The following is a 16,323-nucleotide window of genomic DNA, read 5'->3' on the forward strand; positions in this document are numbered from 1 at the left end:
AGGTAATTTGAATTTCAAACAATCAATGAAAAAGAAAGTACAAATTGGCGGTAGTTTTTAAAGATCAATGGTCTTGTGCTTAAATATTGAATATTAAATATTGAAGTTATACAAGCAATTTACGTGCTTCAATCGAATTGAAAGGTATTTGAGCTACGATTTACAAAATACTCATATGGTATACAAAATACTCGTTTGGTATACAAATATGAATAAAAGGTATAGGTTTTTGCAGCTGAAATTAAAAATAAAGAATTATTTCAGTACAACTCGGGCCCAAAAAGCTTTAAAATTAGATCATTAAACGTTCCAGAAAAGTACTTCGGAAATATCGCCCATATACAATTCGTTAAAACAGCTGGAGAATTTTTGGACTGGTAATGATTCCAAATTGCTTGCGACATTGCTCTGGAAGACTTTCACAAGGAAAGTTTTTTAAAAATTCCTAAAACATATTTCTACAAAACTCCTTAAATATATAGGACATTACAAAAATCATTTTATATGTTCCACCGAGTTTAAGTAGTTGTAACCAATAACGGGAATATTTGTGATCAAAAATGCACAAGATGCCGCTCTAACTTTGATAATCTACCACGAAAATGCGCTCAATGTTTCTTAAAAAAGTCGCTCTGCAACCGGAATCAGAATATGATCTTATAAACACTTGACCCACAAGTTGGACAAGAACTTTATGATCCTTTCTCTGATATTCAGTTTATCAGGAGGATTATGTGAAATGAAAAGCTTTTAAGACGTTGAAAAGTAAACCGCTTTGCATTAGCACTATTTCTAACACATAAAGTTGCAAGTGTAAAATGGAAAAAAAATTAAGCATTCCGATACAAGCAATATCACTCATAACTCATAAAGTTCAAAAAATCTACTTTTTTTCCAAATTAAGTTTCATATTTCCTAAACAAGTTAAAAACATTTTGTTTTCCTCTAATTTATTCTTACTTTTAATATTAATATTCTTTTCCCATAAATGGTTTTAGATGATTCCGTTTCTTCTAAAATGATTTTACATGTTTACGCGAGGAAATTATCAGGGCAAATGGACATAATAAGAAAATTTTATTAGTATTTTTTGTTGCAATACCTTAAGTTTGGCATTTAAATTGAGGTACAATAAATCATGACTTTCAAAAAAAAATTTTTCTTTTATCTAAATTTTATTACTTGTCTTTAATTTTTTTTATTCAATCCATATAGCATATTACTTAAAAATATTATTCCATAAATGGCAACATTAGAATATAAATCGGAAAGACAAGAAAATTATTGTTAAGCTAGCTAATTTACAATAAAGTGTTGCCGTTTTATTATGCAAACAATAATTTTGTACTATACCTTAGAGAGAGAATACAAAGTAATGGCACAGCTCAAATAGAACACGTTTGAGCTTTAAAAGGGGTAGAATTTTCACGCAGCAACGGCATCGGAAGAATAAGAGATCGAACGAAAAAAGATTATACCAAAGCAGAAAATTTTAAAAGTATTTCAATTCTGTTATAAATATACAACACTAAATCCGTCGTAATACAATTTTGGAAAACGTTCTTATTAAAACTACTACATTAAAATTATAACGGTAACACTACACAAAAATACAAAAAACTCTTTTAGAATCAATTAAATTCAAATTTTAAAAAATATAATCATAGCATATAAAAAATCAGATTTGAATATAATGAAGTGAAGAAACGCGACTACACAATAACATGGTAATGCAGTAGCTAATTTTATAGCCGCCTACACTAGTTTTACATTAGACTAAATTAAGAGGGAGTTTTTTTTTTGTTAAAATGTTTTATGCAAATTTAATATTATCCAAAATTTTATATAATTAACACCAAAATTGATTATTAAGGTAACTCTCATTTTGGAAATTCAGGATTGAGTTTTTAGGTCAAAAGTATAGATTTACTAAAAAAAAAATAGAATGTTTTAGAATATTTTGGAGATACTCAAGTTATTTGCTCGAAGAAAAATTACTTTGTTCTTTTAAACAAACCCCAATTACACAATACTCTTTGTTTGTCCCTTTTCATTGAAATGGAATGTTAAAAGTAGAACTCAATTGTTGAGAGAAGTTATTGAACAACGTTATTCTGTCTCTGGGCTCATGAAATATTGTGTACGGCCGAACAACTGTTCGTGAGAACTTTAATACAGTTCTTAAAATTAAATTTCCTCTAAAACAATTTTTGCAAAATTAAAATTTTTAAATCTTACAAACATTTTCCAAACTTTTATTTTACTTTTATTTTTCAAAATTAAAAATTCAAATAGAAAAAAATAAACAAATTTATCTTACAAATAAGAGACTGGAGAAACCCCATTGAGTTTATGGAAAAATAATCAAAAAAAAAAAAAAAAAAAATTAAATGCTCAATACCAAACCTGCAACCTAACTAAAACCTTTCCTTGTTACTCCAAAGACAAGCAAAATTTGAAAAAAATTTTCTATAAACTAAAATTTTTTGTATCTGCTTAAATTTTTATTTTTTTTTTTTTTAATTTTATTTTTCAAATATTTTCCAATTAACTTTTGTAGCAAAATAAGATTGTAGAACTGAGAGAAATTATTCTCTTTCTTTTGCTTTATAATGCTTAATTGTTGATCATGATCTACTAAATACATTAACTGTATCACTGCTATGCAGGCAGATGTAAGTGTTATAGAATTTTTTTTACACTTCTAAGGGTTCTCAATATTTGGTGTCCCATATAATTTTAAGAATTCTTTGAATCGTAGTCAGAACTTGAAACAATTTTGACGGTGAAAATTAATTTTTTAACACAAAGGCAATTACGACATAATCTATAACTATATTGGGTCTCAATTTTTTCTGTAACTCAATTTTTTGTGTGTGTTTCCTTAACTCTATTGTTCGTTGATTTTTGAAAAACGTTGGTAATTAGTTCAATGAACTATCAAAACCGAAATAATATTAAGCTAATCTATTAGTCCACCTTAGATAAAAAAAAAGAGTTGCTACACTGCTCATATTCATAAAGAAAACCTCATGAGCAAATTGGTGCAGCAATAGGATTTCCTGCGTTTCATATTTCCATGAATGAATTGATATTCATTTATCAATGAATATCAATTCATTTATGAAAATATGAAACACAGGAAGCAAAAACAACCTTAGATATAGAAACGCTTTCATATAAAACTTCAATACAAACTGACATATGGAACTTGGAACGCTCACAATACCTCGCCTATTGTATGGAATACAGTCAACAATTAAGTGACTTATAGTGAGTGGTTAATCCTGAAGACTGAATAAAATTTTCCACTTGTCATTTCATTCTGTTAATTTTTCTTTTATTTGTGTTCTTAAATAGTAACATCGTGACTTCTGCTCCCAAAATATAATTTTTCTTTTTCTTCTTGTTTTTTTTTCAGTTATTTTGATTTTACTTTTTAACTTTGTTAATGGAATGTTATTTTAGTGGTAAAAATTACAGTTCATTAGCCTACCTTTATATACACATGCATTAAATTTAATTAAAATGAAAAAGGTCGTTATTATTTTTAAATTTTTTTTCTTTAAAAAGGAATATCTACATACACATACGTAGATGTATATATATATATATATATATATGCACAGAAATTTACTGTTAGATTGCAATGCAGGTAAAATTAAAAATTTGCCGAAATTTAAGTTTTTTATTGAAAAATATGACCGCAAAAACTTAAAATATGTATGTAAAATTAACCCTGCAAGCCACTACATGGTTTAAGAAATGGGTTATCTACCATGATGGAATAGGCTACTACAAAGATTCAAAGGGGTTTTACGTAACTGTTGTTCGGATATTAATTCAAATTTGTTAAGAATTAACCCCTTAAGGCGCAGGTTATTGAAAAGTTTATTTTTTGGAATATTTAAAGACCTGGCAAAACTGCGAGGTATTTTTCTAAAAAAAAGTGTTTTTGAGATAAGAAAGCAAATATGATGATATCGGAAATTGTGAAAAGAATATCTAATTTCTCTTCCACTACTCACCGTTAATTTTGATGGAAATTAACCCGGAATAATTGAATAAAATACTATGATTCATACCCTGGTTTCAACTAAAAATTGTAAGGGTCAAAGTGCCAAACAAAAACATGGTAAGTTATAAATGTATTTAATTTTATTTATTTATAAAACATTTTACCCAATAAAATCGAAATTGCGTCAATTTTTACTTAATCATTACGAAGATTGCATGTCCAATAAAATATACAAAACCTCATTATTATTCCTGACAGGAAATGCTATTCAGAGAAAACAAAAAAAACAAATTACCTTTAATCTATAAATAACCAAAATTTTCAAATTAACCAAACATGCACTCACAAACACCTTCTCCAAATGGTATACAATAATAAAAATAAAACAATAATCTTATATTTGCTTTTAATAAAAAACAAAAATTCCTATTTAATTTTAAATTCCAATCTACTTGACATAACATTACATTAAAAATATTAAACATGGTGTATTCGAAAAAAACTTGAGAGAAAAAATTAACCATAGTCTATACCACACCTTCTCATAAAATGCATATTAATAGTATAACAGTTAACCGGTCACCTTATTACAATAATGGTTACGTGCAAAATAACAATAAGATATCGCACATTTTATACTTAATTCTTTTACAAGAATTACTTGTATTATTTAAGAAATTACCATAATCAATATACAAAAAAAAAAATTAAATCAATGCTATAATTGAATGATTGGTGTGGTGACTCAATTCGTATATATAGATTGAAAAGAAACACGTATATTTAAATGGAAACTATAAAAAAAATTCCAGTTATTTCACCCACATTTTTATTGTATAGGTAAGATATACTTTCTCATATTGACACAATAATCTAAAAATTTTTAACATTATTTTTGATAAGATAACCATTTAGAATTTAAAATTCAAACTATAAAGCTATGCATTGGAAAATATTTCGCAAATAAATCGTAGATAACGTAAGAATTCAAATAAAAATTTTTTTCATTTTATTTTTAAAAATGTTCATAATGTTGAGTAATTGGCAAGTTTCTGGATTCTTCTGCATAAGCACCGATCCCGCTTTTTTTGAGTATTTTAGTGAAATTTTAGTACCTAATTCAGACATCCTGCTTTAGACATAAAGATTTGAGCTAAAAACCTTTTACAGTGTCTGACAGTAATAGTTTAAACTGAATCAGATCACTATTCAGCTTGTGCTAGCACTGTCAAAATCTTTGAAAAGATTTCAATGAATATAACAATGTTTCAGAAATTTTAACATCTAGAACTCTTAAGGGGTTGGAAACTGTAAAGCCTAGTACTAGTAGGCGGGATGGCGTGTAAATTCTACTATTTGATCATTCCGAAAAATGAACTGGAAAGGTTTATACATTTGCTAATTTTAATAATAAATGAGTATATTACGATATTTTAAATTATTTTTTCACCCGAATTTCCCAATAAAAGACTCCAAGCAACTAAAATAGTTCGATCTTCAGTAAACCCATCATCAAGAAATATAATACTCTTCAATTTGAAAATTTCTTAATCGATTTTTCTATTAAAAATATAAAATAGTACCGTTTTGGTCATAAAGCATTATCAAATATCACTGTCTCTTTACTTGACCTTACTGATTGACATACCACAAGAGATTGTATGTGTTAAATTGTAATGCGCTTACACTGACATTTTTTTAAATAAACACATGCACATTTTTGCCAAAAAAAAAAATATTTCATTTTGGAAGTCTTCTATTAAAGGGTAATTGTAATTCGACAGATGAACACAAAAAATATGACAGATAAAGACAAAAATTTGACAGAAGAAGATAAGAATTTGACAACTGAATTGTTTGACAATTTTTATTTTAATACCATATAGAAATGTAAATTATATGTTTGAGATCTATAAAATAAAATATCACACAATTTTAGTTAGTGAAACAAATCCTCTAAGCAATAACATATGTTATCAAACATCTACTAAAATTTGTGTCAAACAACGCTTTAATACAAAATGTTACAACTCGTTTTATCTGCATAATATCAGGTAAAAATTCTGGTAAAAAAGCTTTGGGGCTTTTCTAATAGAGTGAAAGTGATTAGCATATATTATGTTAAAACACCTATATATAAAAAAAAACTATAAAATTAAAAACCTAGCTTTAAAAACAGAAAATCTTATACTGTGCAATTTAACAATTTTATACGACGATTAACTAAGTAATAAACGATTTGTTCCAAATTTATAAAAAAAAAAAATGATTTTCATGCATAATTTTGCTTCAATTTTCCTTCAATAATTTTTTTTTTATATTGTAGAAAAAAACATTTTAATATGGTCAATTTATATTTTATAGCGTATGTAAAATAAAAATTGCACAGCATGATCTTGTCTTGTATATGCTAATAATTAATATTATCATTATGACATTTTGTGTATATTTGTAGACAATGACTTTATTTATACTACAATAAATGAGAAAACAAAACTCTGATTTCCATTAAAAACTTATAAACCCCATTTTATTCATTCATTCTTTATTAAATCATAAAATGCTTTTTAAAGTTCGAGTTTATAATCACATAAAAAAAGCAAAAACTCTTTGTTAAAATTACTATAAAAATAAGAAAAATATTTTCATTAACTACTTATTGAAATGTTTTTAAATATAAAATTAATGAGCTCTTAACATTAAATAAAATGTTCAATATTTTTATAATATATTTTGTTAAAATGTTTTGAAGAAAAATCATTAAAATTTCTTCAATCATTTATGAACAATAATGAATGGTGTAACCTATATATTTTTATAATCATTATTATTAATATGTGATTTTTAAATGAGCATGTGCTCTTAATTCATTATTGGTAACACTGGCAGTATTCTGTGTTGTCAAAAATAAAGTTTTGTACTGGTCTTTAAATCGTATTCAAATCGAAAACTAAATACAATGGCACTGCATTGTAAAACAAACAGAAACGTTTTTTCTGCATTTTGGAATACAAAATTTTGTTTTTTTGATATTGACATTTTTGTATTAAAATTGACATTGACATAAATAACATTATAAGTACTATTACCATGCTCATTCTAATTTCCAGTTTTCTATTAATTTTTTGCATCAAAGTGTCAACACAAAACGTCAAAAATTAACGCTAATTAAATATGAACTAACGTATAATGCTAATACTTATCATCAAAAGTTTGCAAAAAGCATTCAGAATTTTTTAGATGTACAATTTCCTTTTCTATACATTTCGAAAGTACATTTTACACAATTCGGAATACGTAACATTGTAATATTTTTTTAAGATGCAATACGGAACGTGATAAATCTTTAAAGTTTGCAGTTTTTGTTACAATACGGAATACTGCCACCGTCTATAATAGTAATTACAATATCTTTTAATAGTTTTATAGTTTTCATTACGTTTCTACAATATTTTACTTTAACATCTCTATTTAAAATTTATGAACTCCACCACTTAAACGATTTACAATTAAATCGAAATAATAATAATTATTATGAGGTTCAAGATAATTATCTAAGGTAACTTAATTAAATTAAACTGTTCTAAATTTATTTTTTTTTAGATTTTTTGGTTTCTAACCCCATTAATATGAAGAGACTTTTAAATTAAATTTATTACATAACCTAGAAATGAGTTCACAACACAACATGTGAATAAGAAGGTTCCAATCTATAAAAGAAGTTAATTTAATTTAATAATGAACGATTTATAAGACTTTATTTAAAATTATATAAACAGACCAACCATATGAATGTTTCTTAAATTTAAATTATATATGTGTGTACAACCTGCGCCTGAAGACCTGATTTTGTGCAAAATTTAATTTATTTCTTATAATAACGATGTGCAGATTTAAGATATTGAGCAGTTAATTTAGTAAAAAGCTGTAAATGTATAAGAATGATATTTAATGTAGGTATACAAAAATTAACAAAAGAAAACCTTGTTCAATTTTTTAATATTAAATGGGTTTTTGAACCTTTAAAGTTGAAAATGAAATTAAGTGAACAAGTTTTGTAATAAAAAATATTGTTGAAATATTTTATTCATAAATAACTAAAGTGTACATATATGTATGTATAAATAATAATTAAGTATATGAAAATATTAAGACAATGAAAACAAAATAATATAGAAGACGAAGATGAAATTAATAAAAGTAAATCATATAAACTTTAATATTAGGGATGGTAGTTAATAGTTTATTGTTACTGTGTTAATTCTTTATGGTATAATTACATAGCGTTCCATTTAAGGATGTCTATTTAAAATTCTAAAGCACCACAGGTGTATCACACTCCCTTACAGTGCACTTGAGGAGAACAGTTACCTACATTTCATTCAGTAAATAGATTAAAATTTTGTATGGGAAACAAAACTCGTAATTCATATTTATGTAATTTTTTACTATGCGTTATTCTTAATCCAAATATTATGTTTAGAGTACAATGATGCACCTAAAAATTTGACAAGTTGCAGAATTATATTTAATTACCTCCACTAAAACATGACGAAGATGCACATTAATCCACCCCAAAGACATAAACCTACTGTCAAGTCGTGTGTTTTGACAGATAGCAATTCAAAATTGCTTTTACAGGCAGCAAATTCAAAATAAGAAAATAAAGCAATTTTGATGTATGCTGCCATGAAGTTGCGTCTTTATTTCATGTGCATTTTTGCTTCACTAATCTGCATTGAAACATCTACATTGAAGCTGTTAGATTTTGTTACTACTCAAGATCATTGATTACAATACCTTACAATAGCTTACAATACCTTGCTTGATTCAATAAACGGTTTTCTATTCTAATATAATTTTTTCTACTTTTCAATATGCTTTATTGTGAACCGTGTTCCCAAATGCATAACGCAAAAGGAACACAATGCCTTCTTCATCAATCTTTTATTCATATATTATTGTCGACACAAAAAATACAACTATAAAAATTTTATTCCAAGGCACATAAAATTTGCAGCATCGCTTTCATTAAAAAATTGTAGCATACAAGCAGAAGAAGATCCTGCATATAACTAAGTAAAAAGGTGCTCAATCTAAAATTATAGCAATTATAATTAATGCCACTAAATAATAATTTCAAATACTTTTAAAGCTAAAAATTTAATAATTTCCACCCACCATTTCTACCAGTCTACTGTTGGTATTGTTAAACAATAAAATTTCAATTCAATATTAAAAAAAAAAATTATAAATTTTTATTAATTTTTAATATCTAATCATAATTTAAAAATTTTTTATTGAAATTGATTCTGCGAAATTATTAAGTAGGCATTCAAAAATAATTACAATAAATTCTTTTGAAGGCGCACTTAATAATTTAGAATAGAGCACTGCCATAACTTTTATTGGCACAATATTATTTTAATGTTACTAAAAAAATTTGTGTCATTACTAGTAGTGTTGACCTATTAAATAAAAAAAGAAAAATTTGAAATGTAAAAACAAAAAATAAATTTTATGGTTTTTGACTATTAAGAAAAAAAAATAAAATTGTTTTTCTCAAATTGAACATTACAATTTTTCGATGAAAAATCTATGAAACTTTTCCAAAATACTTACAGAGACAAGCGCATAACAAGCAAACCAATAAAACAAGCAAATGAACATGAATTTCAACATTTTCATTTCAGCAAATTCTTAGCGTACCTGTTTATATTTTTTAATACCTGACATGTCCATAAATTTTTTTTTTTATTTTTTTTTTATAAATTTTTTTTCTTAATACTTAAAAGAAGAACACCGAGCTGAGTCTCTACACACTGATAATAAACAAAAGCACCTAGAAAAGCCTAACCAAATCAACAATAACAAAATGAAGAAAATGGCAAGCAATCATTAAAAGTAGTCTCACCAAATAATTATCATTACCTAGGAAAATCCACACAAATAAGTGTGTGTTTATACACATTTGTATAAATTTTACGAGTAGTTAAAAAAAAAATTAAGGTGTGTTTTGTGCTTTCAAAATTTTTTCCATTTGGTATTTTCTTATAAGAGTGTGGTGAATTGAAATGCAACTTACCGAAAAAATTTAACAAAAAAAAAATTCCAATATTTGCAGAAAGTTATCTGCAGCTCAACAGATGCATTATTAAAAATTTACTACATATAGAAGAGAGAATGAAATAGAAATAAATGGAAAATAACATAAAACTTTTACAGTCTTAAAACCTAAATTGTTAATGTAAGAATAACAGAATAAATAACAATAAAAAAAATTTGATGTGATCAGCACATAACCGACCGCAAAGTATGGTTTCTGATTTGAAAAAAGTGCTCAACAAAATTATGAAAGTGCTCTTTAAACACTTCTTTCATATTTAAAGGGCGCTAGTATTCTTTAAGACAACATACTTAAGAAAATTGGAATTTGGCTCTTAGAAGAGATTCACTTTATGCTATCTTAATAGAGTAAGAGAGACATCCTGGAAAAGAGTAACAAAGAGAACTAAAATATTAAATTTAAAAAAAAATTCGTTAATTAGTTTCTACGATATGTAAAAAATATAAAATTAGCCGCCATTGAAAGTCCCGCTTCCGAGATCTGACATATTCAAAATATTAAGCAAACTTAGATATAAATTTGCGTGAAAATCAGTTAAATCAAAATTAAAATACACGTGGCCACACACAGAACATTCCGCAATACATTTCCGTCGAAAACTGAACGGGTGAAGTTTGGTGTCATCACATAACTTTCCTAACTGTACGCAATTCAGTTAATAATAAAAATTAAAGTTAAGAATCAATAAAAGGGTAGCCGCTCTGTTTTAACTACTTAATCTGCTCTACGTCTATAACTTTATTCTGCTTCTCAAGCTATGACCCCTCAAAGTTAGTCTTTCAGAAATTCATCCGATTTTTACATTTTGTCTTATAATTCGGAAAATTTTACAAGCAAAATTAAATTTACGTACTAATTTTAAAATCTCATTTTTTTTGGTCAAAAACTTTTTCAGTTTCCGAAATTTTTAAATACAAAGCCAATTCTTAAAAAAAAAAAACATTTTCGACAACCTTGTCTTTAACTGTTAAAATACAAATAAATAATCTATAAGATTTTTGTATTTCGCTTGTTTATTCAACCATTCTTTGATTTTAGCAGGGACGGTTTTAAATTTTCGCCCCATTTTTTCCGTTAGTTTGGTATCCTTAAAATAATATATCCATATGTTGAATAATTTTTCGAATATTCGTGAATTCTCGCGAAAAATTTTTAAAATGGTTAAATATTTACTCTTATTTTATTTATTTTGCTGATACTTTTCAGTTTTCTTACCATTTATAGGTTTGGCTATCAGGCTAGGCTAGTTTCAATAATGTAAAATATATTTTTTTCAATTTTCTTGTTTTCACAAATTCTTCTTCTTTTTAATTTTCATTTTGTTTTTTCTTCTTAATTTTAGATTACTCGAAATGGAAATTAAAAAAGTGAGATTTCTAAGAATGGTAATGGATACCAGATGAAATAAAGCAATATGTATCCAAGTATAGACCATATATGCATATTAAAAGATAAACTAAAAGAAAAAAAAAATAAAAACTAATAATAATTTTGGCTAATTATAGGTATTTGGTATTTTAACATAAATTAAAATTGTTAATAAGGTGATTATATTTTTATTAAATTTTATTGTAGTTGTTGTTCATTCCAAATAGTTGGAGTAAAATTATTGTACTCTCATACAATTATGAATTGTTACTTACATTAAACGGAATATTTTAATTTTAGATAAATGCGCTTGTATAATCTCGAAGTTCTCTACCATTACAGAATTATCGTCAATGTGCAATTCATGAGGCAATTCTCAAATATTTATAAAGTTTCTCATACTTAGTTTTGTAATCCTAGCTTTGAACATACCTACTGAAAGTCATACCGTATCCCATATTAAATAAATGTTTCCTCACCATCTTTCTCACTTTCTCTTTGTAGGAAACCGGTTGTTAAACATAATACGAGGGTGTTATCGCATTGAATAGTCCAAGTCTAGCAGTTATATAACTCATTCCAAATTATGATTGATAAAATGGATGAGAACACAGTGCAATAAATTGTATGGTTGTCAGATTTTTCAATTTTGAGATCATAATCACGATGAACTGTTTCAGTTAAATTAACTATAAGGACTTGTTTCCCGAACTTCAATTAGAAAAATTATTAATTAAAATACAAAGCGGTAATTATTGCGCTTGAGTTTATTATGATTCATTCGGAAGAGCAATTAAAAAAAAAAAACCATTACTTAAACCATGAGTATAAAATTTCGATTTCTTCTTAAGTATCAAAAGTATTTCGTATTAAAATGGTGATACAATTATCACTATATATGCCCGTATGTAATAAATAATAAATCTATAAAAAAACAAAGATAAACTTAATGAAAGTGAGGGAATTTTTAATGAACGCTTGTAAAGAGATAAGAAAATTGCAAAATAAATATTTACAACTATACTGGCAACATATAATTTAAATATTTGACGTAAAAAGTGGTTCATTTTTGTTTTTCGCACAACAATGTAGCATAAAAAATACGAAACAAAAATGTGAAGTTGAAATATATAAAAGAATTCTTTGCATTTTCAAAATTTACGAATTCCGGGAAGACTGTCAGATTAATTCAGAATCGTATTGCTTTCTAAAACATTAAAAGCTCACTGAATATATTTTACCATTTAATGGTTTCGTAAGCCAATTAGTAGTCCTATATTACGAATTATGGCTTTAACAAGGAAGCACATAAAATAATCATCAAATAACAAGCTGCATTGACTGCGTTTTTGGGCAAAGCTATTATATAATTTTTATATATTTCTATGAAATTTTATATATGTTATATACTCGTATTTTGCATATACATATGTCACTTTACTCAACGGAAGAGAAAAAATATTACTTAGAATTTTTAGTTCTCTTTTCTACATTTGTCATGTTTTCATTGAATTCCTCATTATCTCAGTTTTCAAAGCAAAATATCGAATGTTTAATTCGAAAAATAGGAAGACTTTCCATCCAATACAAATTTCGATTTTTGAATAAATTGAATATCAATCCTTTAATATGTATAAACGACCGCATTCCGACTAAATTCACGATTTTTCAAAAACTAAGGTTTACCAGAATCACCGACTATTTGCTCATTGTCTTATTCAATTCCTTCTTTTTTGAATATTTTCATTCTTCCTCAATTGTATAACCCCATTTTTTTTATCTCGCATATAGAATAAAACCAAGCAAGTTGCTTGCTATAAAATGTATTTGCATCAATTATAATGCGGAACATTTTCCTATGCAACAATGTTGCTTTATTATTACATAACAATAAATAATATGATCAAAAGCAATTAAAATAGAGAGAAAATGAAAAAAAAAAAAACGATAAAGACAAGATCACAGCATAAGATAGTAAGCGCGCAATCTATATAAAAAAAATATTGTTCTAAAAAAATAATTTGTATGTTTTCGAACATACACATGTACAATTGTATACAATGTTGTAAATATTGATGTTTTCCTTTATTGAGCAATAATTTATCTGATCGATTCTTTGATAATCGATGTATGTACATATACTTTTATTACAATATGTGAGTATGGTAAGAAAATTTTGCAATAAATTTAAAAAATATTTATTTAGGAAACAGAATTTTTATTTTTCCTTCATTTTGTATTTACTCTAAAATTATATATTGTTGGTATGAATTATGCTATTCTAGTAACATAAATTTCGTATGGTAACATCTCATTTAGAATATCTTAGAAAATACAAATAAGATTAGCTATGGAGAAAATATCAAAGACTTCAAATCTTGTCGAAAAAATTTTGTTTTTTTTTTTTTAATTTTTTCCTAAAAGTCATAAATTTTCTAAAAAAAAAAAAATCATTTTTACATGGTCGTACACACTTTTTATATTATTCGAAGATATAGAGTAGGTAGGTATATGAATAATGTACGAAATAATTGTAAGGTTTACATTGTAACATTGCAGATTTATGCAAGAAAGCAAGCATGTAAGATTTAATTTTATTTTCTATAAATTTTATGACCGCGAAATTTTGTTCAGTCTATACAACACAAAAATTAAATGGACACATTAAAAACAAGTTCATAGACACAAAAGCGTTATACACAAATATATAACTATAACAGCAATAGTAACAGTTATACATAGCGTATAACAGATATATATCTAAGATAATTAATTTCAATAACCTATTACAAATAAAATTTATAATTAGAAAATTTCGATATATTTAAGTTTAACATTTAAGAAATTTAGAATAATTGTAAAAATTATTTCTAAAGTTTCGTTGATTACTCAAAACATACACTAAAGTATTGTTTAATGAAGAATAGCCTAGGCATATAAACAATAAACTAAAATCATTTTGCTTCCAAATTTAGTGAGCGGTCCGGTTATCATTGTTTTAGTTCTGAAATCTAATTGCTCATCAAATCCAATTAATAACTGTTATAATAAACATATTTCACTTTAATTTTTTTTTTTAATTTTTAAAATATTTGTGTTCTAAATTCAATTTTTTTTTTGCATTGTTATTTTGCAACCATTCCCTCAAAACACCTATATAAATAAAAATAATCTTATCTAAAAAAAAAAAATTCGAACAAGAATTTTCAATTTCAAAAAACTGAAATTTAACAAAGAGCAACTGTTATACTTGAAGTAAACGTGAACAAATACACAAAATTATTTCTTGATAAAAAAATAAAGAGTGCGAGTTTGGTATATGGTAAAAAAACACCAAATTTTAATCCATAGTATTATATTGGAAATTCCAAATACAAGTCATTTAAACTTCATCGACATTTTTTAGAAACGACGGCAGATCTGACGGTTTGACTATAAAGACCAATACAATAACTTTCAATTTTATAGGTGTGAAAGTAATAGCAGAAAAAAAAAGTTGTTTATCATGCTTTTATATATATAAAAAAAAAGAACAGAAAATGCAAAAAAAAAAACAAAATTAGGAAATCAAGTAATGAAATTAAAAAATTTTGTCCCGAAAAAATTTTCTTTTCTACATTTTATAAGTACTGAGAGCGATTTTTAATCTCACTTTCCTCAAAAAAAAAAAAAAAAAAAAACAATTTAAAATTGCTTGTACTTTTTTTCTTTTTTATTTTTTTTTTTTGTGTTATAATTTATTGCGATAATGTTAAACAAGTTTTAATTGAAAATTTTCAATTTTCAAAAAAAAAAAAAATATTTGGCGTGAAATTTTCTAAGTGATTTCTAAGCGTTTTATTTTCTTTTTTTTATTTTTTTTTTACTTATAATTGATAGATGTTTACCTTTTAGTATGTATTCAAAATATAACTGTTATACAATATCTATTATTTCATTCATAACAATAAAAATAGAACCATCTACCGGAATAAATGTGCATGACTAGTGTTTCATTTATTTTTTATATGTACAAGCTTATACAAACAGTGGGTATTATTATTGATGTAATATAAGTATAACAGTTCTAGGAATGTTATACTTTTCAGAGATATCTTATAAACCCTTAAATGAGAAGCATGAATACCCTTAAATATTTATGCTACGTTCTTTTTGCAGGAATATAACACATAAGCATACAACTCTGGAGTAGTTATTTAGTAGAACCAGCAATATTTGTTCAATAAATTTATATAATTCGACATATGACGACTATTTCTCGCAAAAAAAAAAATTTTCTTAGAAATCCTTTAGTTTACGTGATCAACTTAAATATATATTTTTCTTTAATGCTGATGGTCAATTTATCTCTTCATTTCAGCTTCAATTTTCAATATGTTTATTTACTTTTGTTATATTTTTTCTGTTTTTTGCTATTCCCCATATTTTTTTTGCATTTTCAATCGTTTTGTGTTAAAAATTAATGTTTTGGTCCGCCTTCTTGTCTTACATAGTATCTAAATGTTTTTTTTTTTCAGATTTTTTTCTTCTCGTTGCGATATGATTTTGATTTCTAATGAATAAAATGTTTGCGATTAAAGACCATTTTTTTTATGTTCCAACTAACATAATTTCATGTCTGCATTTATCTCCCATGTTTGGAACAAAAAATTGAAAAACTAGAGTAGAAAATCAAGTTTTTTTTCTTCTAAGCATATAGAAAACAAGACAAATTTTTTTAATATTTTATAGCACAAAAAAAAAGGAAAAAAAATAGTTAAGTATAAATGATTTGCAATCAGCCGGCTATTCAGCTAGTTGGTCAATTAAG

The 16,323-nt window shown here is 25.6% G+C and overlaps 1 long non-coding RNA gene across 1 annotated transcript in view; it reads right to left on the reverse strand.

Moving 5' to 3' along the window:
- The window catches only part of LOC129605611 (uncharacterized), an 87,887-nt gene that overhangs the window by 8,819 nt on the left and 62,745 nt on the right, over positions 1 to 16,323 (reverse strand). The gene's annotated exons all lie outside the window — the stretch shown is intronic.

This window comes from Condylostylus longicornis, unplaced genomic scaffold (genome assembly GCF_029603195.1).
Source record: "Condylostylus longicornis isolate FDR11 unplaced genomic scaffold, ASM2960319v2 ptg000013l, whole genome shotgun sequence".
NCBI classification, from domain to species: Eukaryota; Metazoa; Arthropoda; class Insecta; order Diptera; family Dolichopodidae; genus Condylostylus; species Condylostylus longicornis.